Genomic DNA, 17073 nt, shown 5'->3' with positions numbered 1-17073 from the left:
TGGTAACTTGTTCTATCACATCTGTCTTTTTAGGTTATGAGTTTCAGACTTTCCGTTCATCACTGCCAGCTGAAATATGAATTAATTGGTGAACTATTTATTCACCGTTCTTCCAGTGGTTGGTTATCTATGTTTTAAGAGTTTTATCTCTGAAAAGGAGAGATTACTCAAGATCAGTATTAATGGCTCATTACTCCACCCTCAACCTCTTAGCCAGGTAGTTTGACAATTTAATAATTGAGTCTGGCTCCCTATTATAATAAATAATATTAGATATTAAATTACCATTTGCTCTTTATTTGGTGTTTTGAAGCACTAAATTCCTCACAACAACTTTGGTAGATAAATATTAGAATTATCATATTTCAAGGACATAAACTTTTCGGGAAGGACTTTTCACAGAATCTTTGGAAACCTGGGAGGCAACATGCTCCAAAATAACTTAGTAGAAGCCTAATGAATCAATGAAACACTGTAAATAGATACAGAACATATATACAGGAAGCAGAAGGAAACTCAGGAAGAGAGAGAGCCATGGGGTTTCCCTCAGACTCAGTCTAATGTATTTTAAAAATATAATCTGTTTGTAAAAGAGATGTAGGCTTTCATTATACACTTTTCTTTTTCTGTTATTTTGATATGGCAAATTTCATGTTTGTTGATGCTTGTCAAGTTCAGAGGAGGGGAGGGAGGAAAAGATAGAAGGAAAGGGAGAGAGAAGAGGAAAGAAGAGAAGAGAGGCAGAGAAAGAGACAGAGAGGCACAGAGAAAGACAGAGAGAAAGAGGGGGAAGAGACAGACAGACAGACAGATAGACAGAGGAAGGGAGAGAAGGAGGAAGGGAGAGAGGGAGAGAAAGAGAGAAGGAAAAGAGAGAAAGAGGGAAGGAGAGAGAAAGGAAGAGAAAGAGAGAGGCACAGAGATACAAAGAGAGAGAGAGGATGGAAGAGAGACAGACTCAGAGAGACAGAAAAAAGAGAGAAAGAGGAAGAGTGACAGAGAAAGAGAGAGAGACAGGAAGTGAGACAGAAGGAGGGAGAGGCAGCAGACAGACAGGCAGAGGGATGGGGTAGGGAGAGAGGGACAGAGAGGGACAGAGAGAGAAGAGAGGAAGAGACAGACAGAGACAGACACAGAGAGAGAGAGAGACCAAGAAAGGCAGAGAGAAACAGAGACAGAGATTGAGAGAAGGAGAGAGGGAGGGAGAGTAATTAAAAATTTACCCCAAGAAGAAAGTATTTTTAGGACATTAATTAGGTTGACCTTGCCAAGGTCGTATAGTTGGTGTCAGAGGTGGGTTTTGAACTAGGTCTCCAGACTCTAAGTCTATTGCTCTTCCTGGGATTCCATACTTCCTTAACTCAACACTGAGAAGCAGGCTACATGATGATTTGAGTTCTAGACTTGGAATCAGGAGAGGCTGAGTTCCTAACTTGTCCACGGCACTTCCTAGTTGTATGACCCTGGCCTGGTTGCTTAATCTCTCTGAATCTGAGCCTCCTCTCTAACACTTAAAGTTAACTCAGAATTCCTATTCCAAATTAGTGCTTCTAAATATATGGACACAACAAAAGGCTTTCTTGACATAGCCTGTAATTCAGGTACTGTACCTCTACTTTATAGATGAAAAAACATGTGGCTTGCCAAAGTTTTACAGAGCTAGCATGAGTTGAGGCTGGGAAGTCCAAGTATTTTCTATGCCATATTGTCTTTATCCATTCATGGAGTTCCCATAAACAATACTAGGCAGAGAATGGTAGCCAGGATTTGGGTGATTCTGTTGAGAGCAGAGTTTTTACCTGTATTTGTTTTGAATCTTGAACAATTTCTTCACCTCCTATTTCTTTTGCATGCAGTCTCAATCTTTCTTGAATGTGTGTGTGTTGTCAAAATTTCAGGTGGGTGTGCCGAGGCACAGACATGACAAAGCAACAGTTTGCTTATTCTCGCTAGTTGAAGAAAAAACACAAGCTGTTTGACAGAGGATCTGTGCTTGCCCACAGCTGATGGGGGACATAGTACCATGAGCAACAGGCTATATTGGAGAATCAGGAGTGTTACTTGTAGGGAAGCTGAGACTTTGTGTTTCAGTCCTCATTACCTAATGGTTAACACATTATGCAACTAAAGAAGCTCTCAGTTGGATGTTTATTTCTTTTTTTTAAATAATAGCTTTTTAATTTCAAAATATATGCAAAAATAGTTTTCAACTTTCATCGTTGTAAAACCTTGTGTTCCAATTTTTTTCCTTCCTTTCCTCCCCTCCCCTCTCCCCTAGACAGCAAATAATCCAATAGAGATTAAAAATGTATAGTTCTTCTAAACATATTTCCACATTTATTATGCTTCACAAGAAAAATTAGATCAAAAAGAAAAAAATGAGAAAGAAAAAAAAAAGCAAGCAAACAACCATAAATAAAGATGAAAATACAAAGTTGGGATCCACATTCAGTCCCCACAGCCCTCTTTCTGGATTTGGCTGTTTTTTTCAAAATCTTTTTGGGGGTTTTCTTGGCAAGATATTGGAGCAGTTTGTCATTTTATTCTCCAACTTATTTTATTAATGAGGAAATTGAAGCAAACAGGATTAAGTGACTTGCCCAGGCTCATACAATTAAATGTGTCTAAAATCATATCTGAGCTATAAAGATGAATCCAGCATTCTATGTACTAAGCCATCTTGCTACCCCTTAATAAAGTGTCATAATTTCATAGATTTAGGGGTGAAAAAGAGCCCTTCTGGGTTTTAGTCCATCCTTCTTTTTACAGATTGGGAAAGTGTGGCCATGGAGGTTAAAAATTAAACAACTTATCTTAGTACTAAATATTAGAAAAAATGAGTGAAATCTAGGCCTTTGATGATTTAAGGAGCTATGAATCTGTTGGTGTGGATACTCTTCCCTCCAGTGTAGATCAGCACTTCTAAAATTTAGTAGATGCTTTTTGCTAGTTCCTGTGGTAGAAAACAAAAATAATAATAATGTCTAATTACTGATATTTACATCATGTTTCAAAGTTTGTTATAATGCTTCATAGTTACGATCTCATTTGAGCATCCCAATAACTCCGTGAAGTTATTTCTACAAATATTAACTCCATTTGACAGATAAAGAAACCGAGACTTAGAAATGATTTATTCAAAAATGTGGGTATCAAAGATGGGATCTGAACATGGGTTTTTCTGGCTTTTCCTACTGTACCATCGTCATCCCATAGCCAACCCTTTATTGAGCATCTAGGGTAGTCTTTAGGCAACAAGACACTTAGTCCTTTGTGAGTTCTTGTGTCCATCATGGTGAAGCTGGGCTTGTACTTGCTATAGCTTTTGAGGACAGAGAGTTGTCTCCAGTCACAGTGATGCATCAGAGACTTGGAGCTTATCATTTGTTTTATTTCCATATTTTATTTGCAATGTTTCAGGCGCTGTTCATAATACACATACAACATTCGATGAGATTACATTTGAAGTTGATATTCAATTCAGTGCAATTTGTTAAAGAATGCTAAAGGGTCCCCTAAATTTGGATTGTGAGCTCTTTAGGTTCCATGTGCATATTCATTTCTCTTGTAATAAACCTGGTTTTCACATAAGTTTTATGAAGTTGTAATCTGTTGACAAATCCAAAAAGCTCTTATTCATTAAATATATGCAAGGTATGGATTGTTGCATTTTTATCTTTGAATTCTGGGTGTCTAGCAGTATCTGACTCCTAGTATGTGCCTAATATTAAATTGAATTAAATTAACCATCTCTCTCTCTCTCTCTCTCTCTCTCTCTCTCTCTCTCTCTCTCTCTCTCTGTCTCTCTGTCTCTCTCTCTCTGTCTCTCTGTCTCTCTGTCTGTCTCTGTCTGTCTCTGTCTGTCTCTCTCTCTCTCTCTGTCTCTCTCTCTCTCTTTTTTTTCTTTCTTTCCCTCTCTCATTTCCTATGCTATATATGGTTCATGGTGGCAAGAATATTCCAAAGAGTTGGATGGGTTATGAGGCTCATTTCCCAATATTTAGGATGAAGTGCTCTCTAAATGAATGTTTTTGTGATAATCACTACCCCAGTTAGAGACCAATGTATTCATTGATATTTATTCCAGTCAGGTTTATTGAAGAATATGTGTTACTTCAGGAGATGAATCAGAGTTGGCAGGATTTCAAATGACTCTGGAGTGTTGGGAGCATGAGAGTTGCCAAGACTTCTTGAGATGTTTCCAGATTGAAGGATACTACCTTAAGCCTGTTGGGTTCCTTTCCTCTGCTGGTTGTCTCTGGGGGGATAGTTTCTCCAACCACATGAAGGACAAAAGATGACTCTGGTAACCAGGCAATTTGAGGCTGGATTGCTCTGACTCATGTGGAGAAAATGTTCTACTTCTGAAATCAGTCATTTTAAGTTAAACCCCATTCTCTCCAAGTGCTCTTGAAGATTCACAAGCACTAATTGGCCAGGGCTACACTCATGCTCATTTCTGAGCATATGGACAGTTTCTTCAGCATCCTCAGATGCAGGTGTTATATGGAGACAGACTTGTGATGGGCTTGTTCTCATAACTAATCTAAAGATGGAAGACAGTCGGTGACATTGAGACTTTTCATAGACTGATCAATTTGCTCAGCTTGGACACTAATATATAATCTGAGAATGGCCTTGACAGATACTACTGTTATTTTAAAGTGTTGGAGCAGAGCGAGTAACAAGGGAAGAGAAGGGACAAGCTTTTATTGGAGCTAAAGAAAAGAATGAAAAGCTGTACCACTTTTGATAAATAAATTCAGAGAAAATTACTAACTCAACAAACACACAAGCAAAAAAGAATGTCATGAAAACATAAACATACAAATATAACCCTCTTAAGAACAGTCTTCTAAAATGGGGGGTTCTACATGTATACTAATATTGTATTTAACATATACTTTAACATATTTAACACGTATTGGTCAACCTGCCATCTGGTGGAAGGGGGGTGGGGGGAAGGAGGGGAAAAATTGGAACAAAAGGTTTGGCAATAGTCAATGCTGTAAAATTACCCATACATATAACTTGTAAATAAAAAGCTATAATAAATTTAAAAAAATAAAATGGGGGGTTCTCACTTGTGGTATCAATATATAATAAGTACCATTAATCATGGGGCAGCTGTGTGGATAGTGCTGGGCCTGGAGTTAGGAAAGCTCATTTTCGTGTGTTCAAATCTGGCCTCAGACAGACTAGCTCTGTGTGTGGTCATGAGCAAGTAATTTAACTTTTTTGCCTCAGTTTAATGTGAAATAAGCTTTAAAATGTAGTTTGTAGGTACACTGTGAAAAACTTTAAACATTACAGTGAGAAGTTGGTATTTTATCCTACAAACAAGAGGGCATCACTGAGGAATGATTCTGGATGGTCCTTTTTATTGTTGTGAGACATTTCATAGCTTGAAATACTACTGATGTATGGGCTTCTGCCTGTAGAAAAGAGACCAAGAAATCACTAAAGACAGAATTATTGTGGTTATTTTTGGTAGACTGTTGTTCAGTCATTTTAGTATGTCCAACTCTTCATTACCCCATATGGGGTTTTCTTGGCAAAGATATTGCAGTGGTTTGCTATTTTCTTTACCACTTCATTTTACTGGTGAGGAAACTGAGGCAAACAGTTACTTAAGTATCCAAGACATTTACACCTTGGAAAATGGCAAAGGTTACAAATTTAGGCTTAATTTATTCTTTTGTTGATTCTCTAGTTTTAGGAAATCAACACAGAAAAGGCTCATTAGGCTGATTAAATTAAAATGTGTCATGCAAACATTCCCCCTCCAGAGAGCTAATTGTTAAACTTTAAACAGCATACTCATGATTTATGTGACATAACTCCTAGAAGAAAATAAGCTTCTTAAAGGGTCTTGCCAGGGACTATTTTTGTTTTATCCTTGTACCTAGCGCAGTGCTTTGAAAATGGTAGATAGGGGGGCAGCTAGGTGGCTCAGTGGATAGAGCACCAGCCCTGAATTCAGGAGCACCCAAGTAAAAATCTGGTCTCAGACACTTAACACTTCCTAGCTGTGTGACCCTGGGCAAGTCACTTAACCCCAGCCTCAGGGGAAAAAAAAAAGAGAGAGAGAGAGAGAGAATTCACTCCCTTGTAACTCTAATCCAATTGCTAAGCTGATAAAACTACATGACCATGTACAAGCCTCCTCTTATCTTTGACCTTCAAATAGCTCTATCTATATCTCTGCGTAGGGGAGGCTTTCCAAGAGAAGGAAATCACTGATGCTTGACAATAATACACACAGAACTAGGAAGATAAAAAGTTTAGTTAAGATACAATTACTACTCTGGAAAAATTCATCTTCCAGCTTACACATAGAGAAGATGAAAATTTATACTGAGCTTAAGGAGTTGCCTTCCATCTTGTTCAAGGAACAAACACTAAGATACATTCAGATGTTCATGCTCCTCAGACCCCATGAATGATGAGCTCAGTTCTAGATTCCACTGCTAAAACCCCCAAATAAGGGGAAAAAAAAGAAAGAAAAGAAACAAAGAAAATGGTAGAAACATTAATAAATGCATGTATTTTATTATTTAAATATTTTTTAATTTTAAAAAGGATGCTTAAGTTGTTTTTCTATTTCTATTTTTGTTTCCTCTTTAAAACTCTCCCTACAAAACTCTAGACTTGGTAGACTTGGGCTAAGTCTTGAGTAAACTTTGGCCCTTATTTCACCTCCTGCTTTTGCACCTACTGCTTTTATGATTTAGGGAGATCTTTGGAAGGAGGGAAGGAAATTACATCATAGCTTGACAGTAAAAGGCAGTTCTTGATGGAAGGCCTCAAGGGGCTGAGCCTAGGGTGCAAAGAGACGATGGGAACAGTGGAAAAAAAGAGATGTGAGTCCAAATGATGTGAGAGTTCTTGATCATTTGGACAATCGGGTTATGATATACCTTGCCTAATTCTGCCAAAGCCTAATTTTAGATATAATTGTATTAGGAGTGGAAAGGGGACTATTCATTCAATAGGAGTCTTGGACTAATAGGGCAGCCAATCCAACACTATTAATACTCAGGCTCGACATGTTTCCAAAAGTAAGATTTGGGTTATATTTCTTGTTGTGAAATGATACTCTTCAGGACAGCCTGTTCTCATGTTAAACTTATGCCATGGTTCCCACTTAGGATCTTCCATGGGGGGAAGGTGTGAAATAGATAGATAGATAGATAGATAGATAGATAGATAGGTAGGTAGATAGATTTCTTGTATAATGGAGAAAAATAGAATACATTAATAAGTCAAACATAGGGACCATAAGAAATGTCAGTCAACAAGCATTTGTTAAATGCTTAATTATGCCAAGGATACAAAGAAAAGCAAAAGACATTCCCTGTTCAAGGAACTCAAAATGTGATGGGGAAAAAGAGAAAACACCTAGTTACAGATAACCAGGTACATGCAGAATTCACACAGAGCAGAGGGAAAGCAAGGATTTTCATTACTGGAAGGGAAGTAGAAAAGGCTGATAAGTCTCAATTCTCATTCATTTTGTTCTTCATCATTTCATGCAAGTCTTTCCATGTTTTTCTATGTTCATCAAGCTTACTATTTCTTAAAATACTCTAGTATTCCATTACAATCATGGATCATCATTTGCTCAGCCACTCCCCAAGTAATGGATATCCTTAGTCCAATCACCTCATTTTACAGATGAGGAAATTGATACCCAGAAAAGTAAAATGAATACCCTAAAATCACACAGATACTAAGTGGCAGAGTTGAGATTTGAACCCTGTTAAACTTCTTCCTCCCATGTCCTTTCCACTATAAGACCCTATCTCTATCATGTCAACTTCTCCCACTACTTTGGTCCAGAACTGTGATTTCAACATTGTACAGCCTTCACTCTTGTAGAAACTTTCTTTACCAATTCATAGCCTTAAAGAGTTGGTTCCTGGGAAACTCTGAGAGGTAGAGATTTGTTTGGGGGTCATCCAGCCAGAATGTGTCAGGCTAGGCATGAATCTTCTGACTTTGAGTTTCCATTACTCTAATCTTTCTGTTCATGTTAGAGATATAAGAAAAAGTAAGAAACCAGAATCGTGCCTCTCTTATTGGGATTTTTTTTTTAAAGTGAATTTTGTTTGGTAAATGATTGGAAACTATTGAAGATTTTTTGAGTGAGGCAGGAGTGATCTCAATGATAATGATAGTAGTAGTAGTCAGTGGTTGTGGCAGGGGTGGTACTATGTGGGATTCAATAATAATTCATGATAGCTGACATTCTAGTGATTATGGCTTGAAAAGTAATTTGCACATATAAATTCATTTAGACCTTTTTACAGGCCTATAAGGCAAGGAATACAGATATTGTCATTCCCATTTCCAGAGGAGAAAATGACAGTTGAGAGAATGGAAATGATTTGACCAGCATCATACACAGTCTCAGAGTCCAACTTCTTGCCCAGGTCTCCCTGACCCCAAGTCTAGCACTCTGCCTCCTATACTACATTCCCTCTCACAAACCAATGAGAGCAGACTCTAGTGTCGTGTTGGTTCAGGCAAAAACCATTAATTGTAAGAATGAGTAATTGTTCATGTCTCATTCTGAGAGCACAAATGAGTAAGAACCATATCAAGGGAATGAACTAATACTTTTATTTTGATTTATCTTCACCAAGATGGTAAGAAATTTCTATACCATGATTTATTCCAAGAGAAGAAAATCAGGGTGGGGGGAGGAGAGATTGGAGGAGGAGATTCATAGATCATCTTCCAATATTTGAAGAACTGTGATAATGTGGCAGAGATATGGGACTCTGTCTCCTGAGTTGAAGGAAGCAGAGCCCAGGGTAATGATGGAAATTGTGGAGATGCAGATTTGAGTTCAATGATAGGAAGAATTTACTAACAATTGGAGTGGTACCAAAGGGGCAGAAACCATGCCTAAAGATAATGGGCTCCTTCTTATTAGAGAACTTCAGACGAAAGCTTAGTGACCGTAGGAAAAGGTAAAACAGGAAATAATTGTGACATGGGTTGGACAAATTAGCTGCTGAGATCTCTTCTAATTCCCACATTGTTTGATTCTAGCGGCTTATCACAGCATACATTTAAGTATTCAGAAAACCCTTGGAACTCAGCTAGTCCATTTCCTTCATTTTCCAAATAAAGAAACTAAGACCAAGAGAGTCTTATTATTGAATAACAGTGTTTTTGTGGTAGCAAGACAGTATTTGTACCCAAGAATGAGGAGCAGAGGGAACAAACCCAGCATGAAAATCCAGAGACAAGATGACTTAAAAATTGTGTTTACATTTGTCACCATCAGTCTCTCAACAATTTTTTTCATTCATTCATTCATTCATTCATTCACCTATTCATCCATCCATCCATCCATTTATTTATTCATTTTAAACTTATTGATGCCAGTTATTATTTATACCAGAATTACTTCCCCAAACACCCCTACCCCAACTATTTTCTGTAACAATTAAGCAGAAGTCACCCTCATAGGAACTGATCCTGATGGCTTATTCCACCTTTCACACTGTCAACCACCAACTTCCTTTCCTCAAGGAGGGTGATTTGTGGCATCATCAGCCCACTGGGCTCTCTGTTGGTCACTGCCTTTAACCTGAGTTCATCATAGTTTTAATGTTTTTTTTTTTTTTTTATTGATTTATTGAAGTTAAAGAGCACATTGTTCTCCTGGTTTATCTTCTCACATTTCTCTGAATTCATCATCTTCAACATTTGTCAAATCACAATCACTTTCTATATCGATATGTAGAGCAACTAATTCAGGAATTCCCCAGGTAAAGAGGGGTGAAATGAAAGCTGTTCTATGCCTAACTGGCATTTGAACTTTGAGCATACGGGAACTGAGCCTCTGCTTGTTGCCCACATTTTTGAAAATTTTCCTGGCAATTTCAGGTAAGGGCAATGTAACAAACAAACAAAAAATTGACCCTCTTGGTTTGGGGTCCCTAGATGAAAATCCATGTCAATCAGTCAGGGAATAAGCATTCATTAAGTACTTTATCTGTAGAATCTTGGGCTATGAGTTTCAATTGTAATATTTCTCTCACAAGATTTTTTGAGGAAAGTATTTTGTAAACCTGAAACCTCTATATAAATATGAGTTATTGTTTCATGTGACTATAAGCTAATATGACTATAAGCTAACAGGAACTGTTATTTTACAAGACTTTTTAATTCTTGTTCAGTTTTTTAAGTTGGGTCCAACTCATTGTGACTCCATTTGAGGTTTTTGTGGTGGAGATAATAGAGTGCTTTGCATTTCCTTCTCTAGCTCATTTTATAAATGAGGAAACTGAGGCAAACAGAGTGAAGGGAGTTGCCCAAGATCACACAGCTAGTGTTTGAGACCAGATTTAAACTTAGGAGGATGTCTTCCTGACTCTTGGCCTGATAGTCTATCAGTTCGTATGTTCTGAATTAATAAGTGCTTATTGAATTGAATTTTTGCATTTCAGTTTCTTAACTGAGTAAAAGACATTATAACTGTGGCTGTTTGGGGATAAATATATTGCAATAATGGTTTTGTTGGGTAGAAATCTTCCCATGGTGATATATACTTTGGCAGCAGACAAGCCTCCACCCCAATTTCTCTGTTCTATTTAGGTGTTCCTGCTGAGCCCTACCTGTGTGTACAGTCCCTCCCATGCCCTGGGCAAAGAACCTCAGCATTTAGATTGGTTGCCAATATTCACTTTATCTGCTATCTCTTTCTCTCAAGTGAGAAAGCTCTCAAGATACATGATCTCCAAAGCTATCACCCCTCCTCCCCCTGCCATGATGCCCAGATCAAACAGCACCCCTCCCATGGCCTGCATCTCCTCCAAGTTCTTGGATGTTGAACTCATTTCTCATTGAAACTCTTTCCCTTCAGAATTTTTTCCCCTAATATAGAGCTTAAACAAAATTTGTTTACATATAAGCAGAAACCTAAGTATACCTCTTTGGCCTATCCAATACTCACATGGCCTCTCAATGGCATGAATCCCTTTCTGATTTTCCCTTTCTATTCCCCTAGAATCTTGAGCTCCATAGATTGCCAACTCTGATGGACTTACGCTGTCTTGCTGACTCAGTCTTACTGATCCTTACAACATATGTCTAGAAAAATAATATTAAGAGGTAATTTTTAATATTGTATTTGAAATTTTACAAAGTGCTTCACATACATTATCTCATTTGATCAATTAATAAACAAGCATGTATTTGGTGTGGTGGGGGTCCTTCCTTCTGATTAAAAGTAGAGGTCTCCTTCCAGAACCTCCATTTAAAGGGCTTCTCTCTCACCTACTTTCCTGCCATGCCTCTTATGGAGCACCCTTCGTCTTCCCTCTTTTATGTTTCTTTTTTTACTTTGTCTTCCTGAACTAGGTTTAAGGAACTGTATTAGTTCCTCAGCACATGCACTGATGGAGAATGAAATAGATAAAGCCTAAGGAATATTTTCTTCTTTCTATTTATTTATTTGTTTATTTTTTTATTTTAACAAACATTGCTTTATGAATCATGTTGGGAGAGAAAAATCAGAGCAAAATGGAAAAACTAAGAGAGAGTCTCTTTTTCTGGATGCAGATAACATTTTCTGTCCAAAGACTGTTGATGGCTTTGAATTACTGAAGCACTGAGAACCAAGTCTTTTATAATTGATCATCACACATTCTTTTTTTAAAAAAATTATAACTTTTTATTGACAGAACAATATCCCTGGGTAATTTTTACAACATTATCACTTGCACTCACTTCTGTTCCGACTTTTCCCTTCCTTCTCTCCACCCCCTCCTCTAGATGGCAAAAAGTTTTATACATGTTAATGATGTTATAGTATATCCTAGATGCAATATATGCATCACACATTCTTTTTTTTTAAACTTTATTTTATTTTATATTTTATTCATTTTTCCAAATTATCCCCTCCCTCCCTCCACTCCCTCCCCCCCGATGGCAGGTAGTCCCATACATTTTACATGTGTTACAATATAACCTAGATACAATATATGTGTGTAAATACCATTTTCTTGTTGCACATTAAGTATTAGCTTCCGAAGGTATAAGTAACCTGGGTAGATAGACAGTAGTGCTAACAATTTACATTCGTTTCCCAGTGTTCCTTCTCTGGGTATAGTTATTTCTGTCCATCATTGATCAACTGGAAGTGAGTTGGATCTTCTTTATGTTGAAGATTTCCACTTCCATCAGAATACATCCTCATACAGCATTGAAGTGTACAGTGATCTTCTGGTTCTGCTCATTTCACTCAGCATCAGTTGATGTAAGTCTCTCCAAGCCTCTCTGTATAACTCCTGCTGGTCATTTCTTACAGAGCAATAATATTCCATAACCTTCATATACCACAATTTACCCAACCATTTTCCAATTGCATCACACATTCTTAATGTTATTGTGTACAATGTATTCCTGGTTCTGTTTGTTTCGCTCAGCATCAGTTCATGTAAATCTTTCCAGACCTTTCTATAATCATCTTGTTAATAATTTGTTAATAATTAATAACAAGTGTTAATAATTGTATAATCATTTTTATATAACAATAATATTCTATTATCTTCTTATTCCACAACCTGTTCAGCCATTCCCCAGCTGAAGGGCATCCACTCATTTTTCAATTTTTTGCTGCTACAAACATTTTTGCACATGTGGGTCCTTTATGATTTTCTTAGGATACAGAGCCAGTAATGGCACTGCTGGATCAAAGGGTATGCACAGTTTTATACTCTTTGGGCATAGTTCCAGAATGCTCTCCAGAATGATTGGATCATTTCACAGCTCTACTAACAATATATGTGTCCCAGTTTTCCCATATCCCCTCCAACATTCAACATTCAACATTCATTATTATATTTTCATCTTAGCCAATCTGAAAGGTGTGAGGTGGTACCTTGGAGTTTTTAAAATTTGTATTTCTCTAATCAATAGTGATTTAGAGCATTTTTACATATAACTTAAATGGTTTTAATTTCATCATCTGAAAATTGTCTGTTCATATTCTTTGTCCATTTATCAATTGGGGAATGACTTGTATTCTTACAAATTTGACATAGTTCTTTATATATTTTAGAAATGAGACCTTTATCAGAAATGCTGTCTGTAAAGATTTTTTTTCCCCAACTTTGTTTTCCTTTTTAATCTTGTTTCTGTTTGTTTTGTTTGTGCAAAACCTTTTTAATTGAATGTAACCAACATTGTCCATTTTGCTTTTCACAATGTTCTCTGGTTCTTCTTTAGGCATAAATTCTTCCTTTCTCCAAAATCTGATAGGTAAATCATCCTTTGTTTTCAATGATGGTAATAGTTTTCCTGATATTGAACCAGCCCAGCATATCTGGTATAAATCCTACTTGCTCACAGTGTATTATCCTGCTGATAAGTTACAGCAATCTCTTTGTTAATATTTTATTTTAAAGTTTTGTATCAATATTCATTAGGAAGATTGGTCTGTAATTTTCTTTCTCTATTTTGGCTCTCCCTGGTTTAGGTATCAGTGCCATGTTTGTGTCATAGAAGGAATTTGGCAGTACTTCTTCTTTACTTGTTTTTCTAGATAGTTTGTATAGTATTGTAATTAATTGTTCTTTAAATGTTTGGTAGAATTCATTTGTGAATCCATCTGGCCCTGGAGATTTTTTTCTTAAAAAGTTCATTAGTGATTTGTTTACTTTTTTTGTTTGTTTTGTTACTTTTTGTTTCATTTTCTAAAATGGGACTAAGCAATTTATTTCCTGAGGAATAATTTACACAATTGCTGATATTTTAAAGAAAAACAACTTTGAATTAGATTTAAAAATTCTACTGAATGCAATGATCATAACTCATAAAGAACAACTGATGAAGCATGTTGTCAACTTCTGATGGAAAGATGATGGATTTGAGATGCTTAATGAGACCCACATTTTAAAGGGGGGTTATATTATTAATTTTCCTTATCTGTGTTAGCTCATGGTAAGAGATCTCTTACAACTCCTGAAGTAGGAGTAATCTATAAATATATATAACATAAAAATAAAGCACATCAATAAATATTTTCAACTCAAATTCAAATATTTACATTTTCAATTCAAATTATATATTAAAATAAATTTATATATTCATCAAATCAACACATTAGTTCCAGTGCTGTCTGGTTTATCTGACTGTTCTTTGAAGCTCATTCCCATCACTTCTATATTTTTAAGGGTTACACTGATGCTCTATTATTTCTTCCTTTTTTAAGGAAACCATTATCATAATCACCCCCCCCCCAAAGAAAAAAAGCCTCTCCCTTTTTATAAATTAACATAGCTAAGTATAATAAGCCTATATATAACTGTTTTTTTAAAAAGTGGGTCTCATTGGGCACCTCAAGTCCATCATCTTTCTATCAGAGGTGGCAACATGCTTCATTAGTTATTTTTCCTGAGTCATGACCAATATATTGAGCAGAATACTTAAATCTGATTCAAAGTTGTTTTTCTTTAAAATATCAAAGCAATTGTAGAAATTATTGTTCAGGCTTTAGACATCTCATTCTGCATCAGTTCATTTAAACTTCCTAAAATTACCAGAATCTTTTCCTTTTATCATGATTCAGTGGATCATAGCATGTCCATGCCATACATGGAGTTTTCTTGGCAAAGACATTAAAGTCTTTTGCCATTTCCTTTTCCAGCAGATCTTTTTCTCAGGCAATTGGAGGTTGTAACTTGCCCAGGGTTACTCTACAAGAAGATGTCTTAGGCTACAATTGAACTCTGATCTTCCTGACTACATCATTAATTACAAAGCAACAAAAGTCCTTTATGTCTGTTGTAATTTTTTCATCCATTGAGGGTGATTTTTTTTTCTTTTTTAGTTCTTTGCTTCCAAAAAGGGTTGCAATAAGTATTCAGAGAAATTTGCTGCAAAGATCTTTCCCCAGTTAATCATTCCCTTTGTAATTTTCGCTGCATGGATGTTGCTTGTGGAAAAGCTTTAAATTTGTTGTAATCAATTATCCATGTTATCTCCTTTGATCCTGTCTGTCCTGTGCTTGATTAATACCTCTTCCACTATCCATAGTTGTGAAAGGTATTGCTTTACTTGTTTGTCTAATTTATTTGTGACATGATCCTTTATATTAGATCATGTATGGATTTGGAGCTTGTTTTGGTAGAAGGTGAGATATATTTTCTAAACTTATCTGATACTGTTTTTTTTTTTTTTTCTACAATTTTTGTTGAATTGTGATTCCTTGTCCTGATAGCTAAGGTATTTGTGGAATTGAACATGATGCTTTTTAGTGTCTGAATCTTGTGTTCTAAGCAAGTTTTCTATTTTTTTTAGCCAGTATCAAATAGTATTGTTATTATTATTATTAATAATAATTAAATAGTATTAATAATAGTAATTAATAATATTATATGATTAGTCATATGATTTAAGATCTAATACTGCTAGATCTAGTACTCTAAGCATATATTAGGATGATAATCTCCTAAGCAAAGGATATCCTTTCAATTATTTAGGTCTGTCTTATTTCTGTAATTTGTAATTCTATCCAGATAATTCCTGTGTATGTTACAGATAGGCTCCCAAATATTATATGTATTCTTTAGTTATTTGAATGAAATTTCTCTTTTTCTTCAGGCTTAGTTTTGTTGGAAATAGGTTAATGACTTGTGAGTTGATTTTTTTATTCTTCTTTTTTAAAACTCCAGGGTTCTCTAAAAAGATCATCATATCATCTACAAAAGAGATTGTTTATTTCCTCTTTTGCTTAAGTTTGCTACCTCAATTTTCTTTTCTTGAGTAATTATTATAACTAGCATTTCTAGAATTATATCAAACAATAGTGATAATGGTGGAATTCTTTGCTATATTCTGATTTCATTAGAAAGTCTCTAGCATTTATCCATAATGCTGGCTCTTCAATTTTAAATAGATAATTTAACATATGCTTTTAATTTTATTTTTTACCAGAAATGGATGGTAATACATTTTATGAGATTTTTCTTCATCCATTAATAGTTTTATTGTTGTGTTATTAATATGCTCTATTATATTTATAGCTTTATCAGTATAGAACCAGCTTTCCATTCCCAGTAAAAATCCAACATGATTATGGCATATATATATTTTTTCCTCTTTAATAAGAATTTTACTTTTCATTTTCATATTGGTAATTTGATTTTTTGCTTTATTTTAATTGGATTGATTAATAGTTTTTCTATTTTATTAGATTAAAATAAGTTATAATTTTATTAATTCAGTGGTGGCTTGCATTGTGTTTTTAAATCTTTTTGATTTTTTTGATTTTCAGTATATCTAGTTGGATATTTGAGAATTTTGATTTGTTAGTTTTTCTAGTTGATATTGTTGTTTTTGGCTACATGTCCAGTTCATTAATCTGTTGTTTCTTTTATCAATGAAAGTATTTCATAATTTAAATGTTCTTGATTATTTTATTATTGTCATGTTCTTTGATGATAGTATCTATTTTTTCCTGATTTATTCTTCAGTACAAAATACGCTTTAAATATCAATCCTTTCAACAAAAGCTCTTTATTAGCAACAGTTTTTGCTGCATTATAGTCAGTAAGGAATATATTTAAAATTTTGACCTTTTTGCATTTTTAATCAGGTTCTTTTGCTCTACTACATGCTCAACTTTTGTAAAAATTATTTTGCACATCTGAGAAAAAGATATTGTTTTATTTCCATTAAATAATGTCCACAGAAATGTTACATCTAATTTTCTAAGTTCCATTTAGACCATTAACTTTTTTTCTCAATTGCTTTTTTTCTTTTTCTTTCTTTTTTTTTTTTTTTTTTGTGCTATAATTGCCTGGTCTTAGGTACATTGAGCTCCCCAACTATTATACTTTTGCTATCAATTTGTTCTATAATTGATTGACTTTTCTTTTAGGTATTTAGTTGCTATGCCATTTAGTGATCCAATATCTGTTTGTATGTACATACACACACACACACACACACACACACACACACACACACACTATTGATACTCTTCCATTGTCTGTGATACCTTTGAACATAATGTAATTTATCCTTTTTAATTTTGTCTATTTTTATTTT

The 17073-nt window shown here is 35.3% G+C and overlaps 1 protein-coding gene across 2 annotated transcripts in view; it reads left to right on the top strand.

Annotated features, from left to right (window-relative positions):
- Positions 1-17073, top strand: part of PLD1 (phospholipase D1) — a 268046-nt gene that overhangs the window by 15934 nt on the left and 235039 nt on the right. The window contains exon 2 of one of the 2 annotated variants that reach the window (XM_074298191.1): positions 11027-11130. The exons of the other annotated variant lie outside the window; for it this stretch is intronic. The gene's annotated coding sequence lies outside the window, so the exon portion shown is untranslated. The remainder of the gene's footprint in view (positions 1-11026; positions 11131-17073) is intronic. 2 annotated transcript variants of the gene reach the window in all.

Source organism: Sminthopsis crassicaudata, chromosome 3 (genome assembly GCF_048593235.1).
Source record: "Sminthopsis crassicaudata isolate SCR6 chromosome 3, ASM4859323v1, whole genome shotgun sequence".
In the NCBI taxonomy this organism is placed as follows: domain Eukaryota; kingdom Metazoa; phylum Chordata; class Mammalia; order Dasyuromorphia; family Dasyuridae; genus Sminthopsis; species Sminthopsis crassicaudata.
Note: the sequence above shows the minus strand (reverse complement) of the source record. Positions and strands in the feature narration are given on the sequence as shown.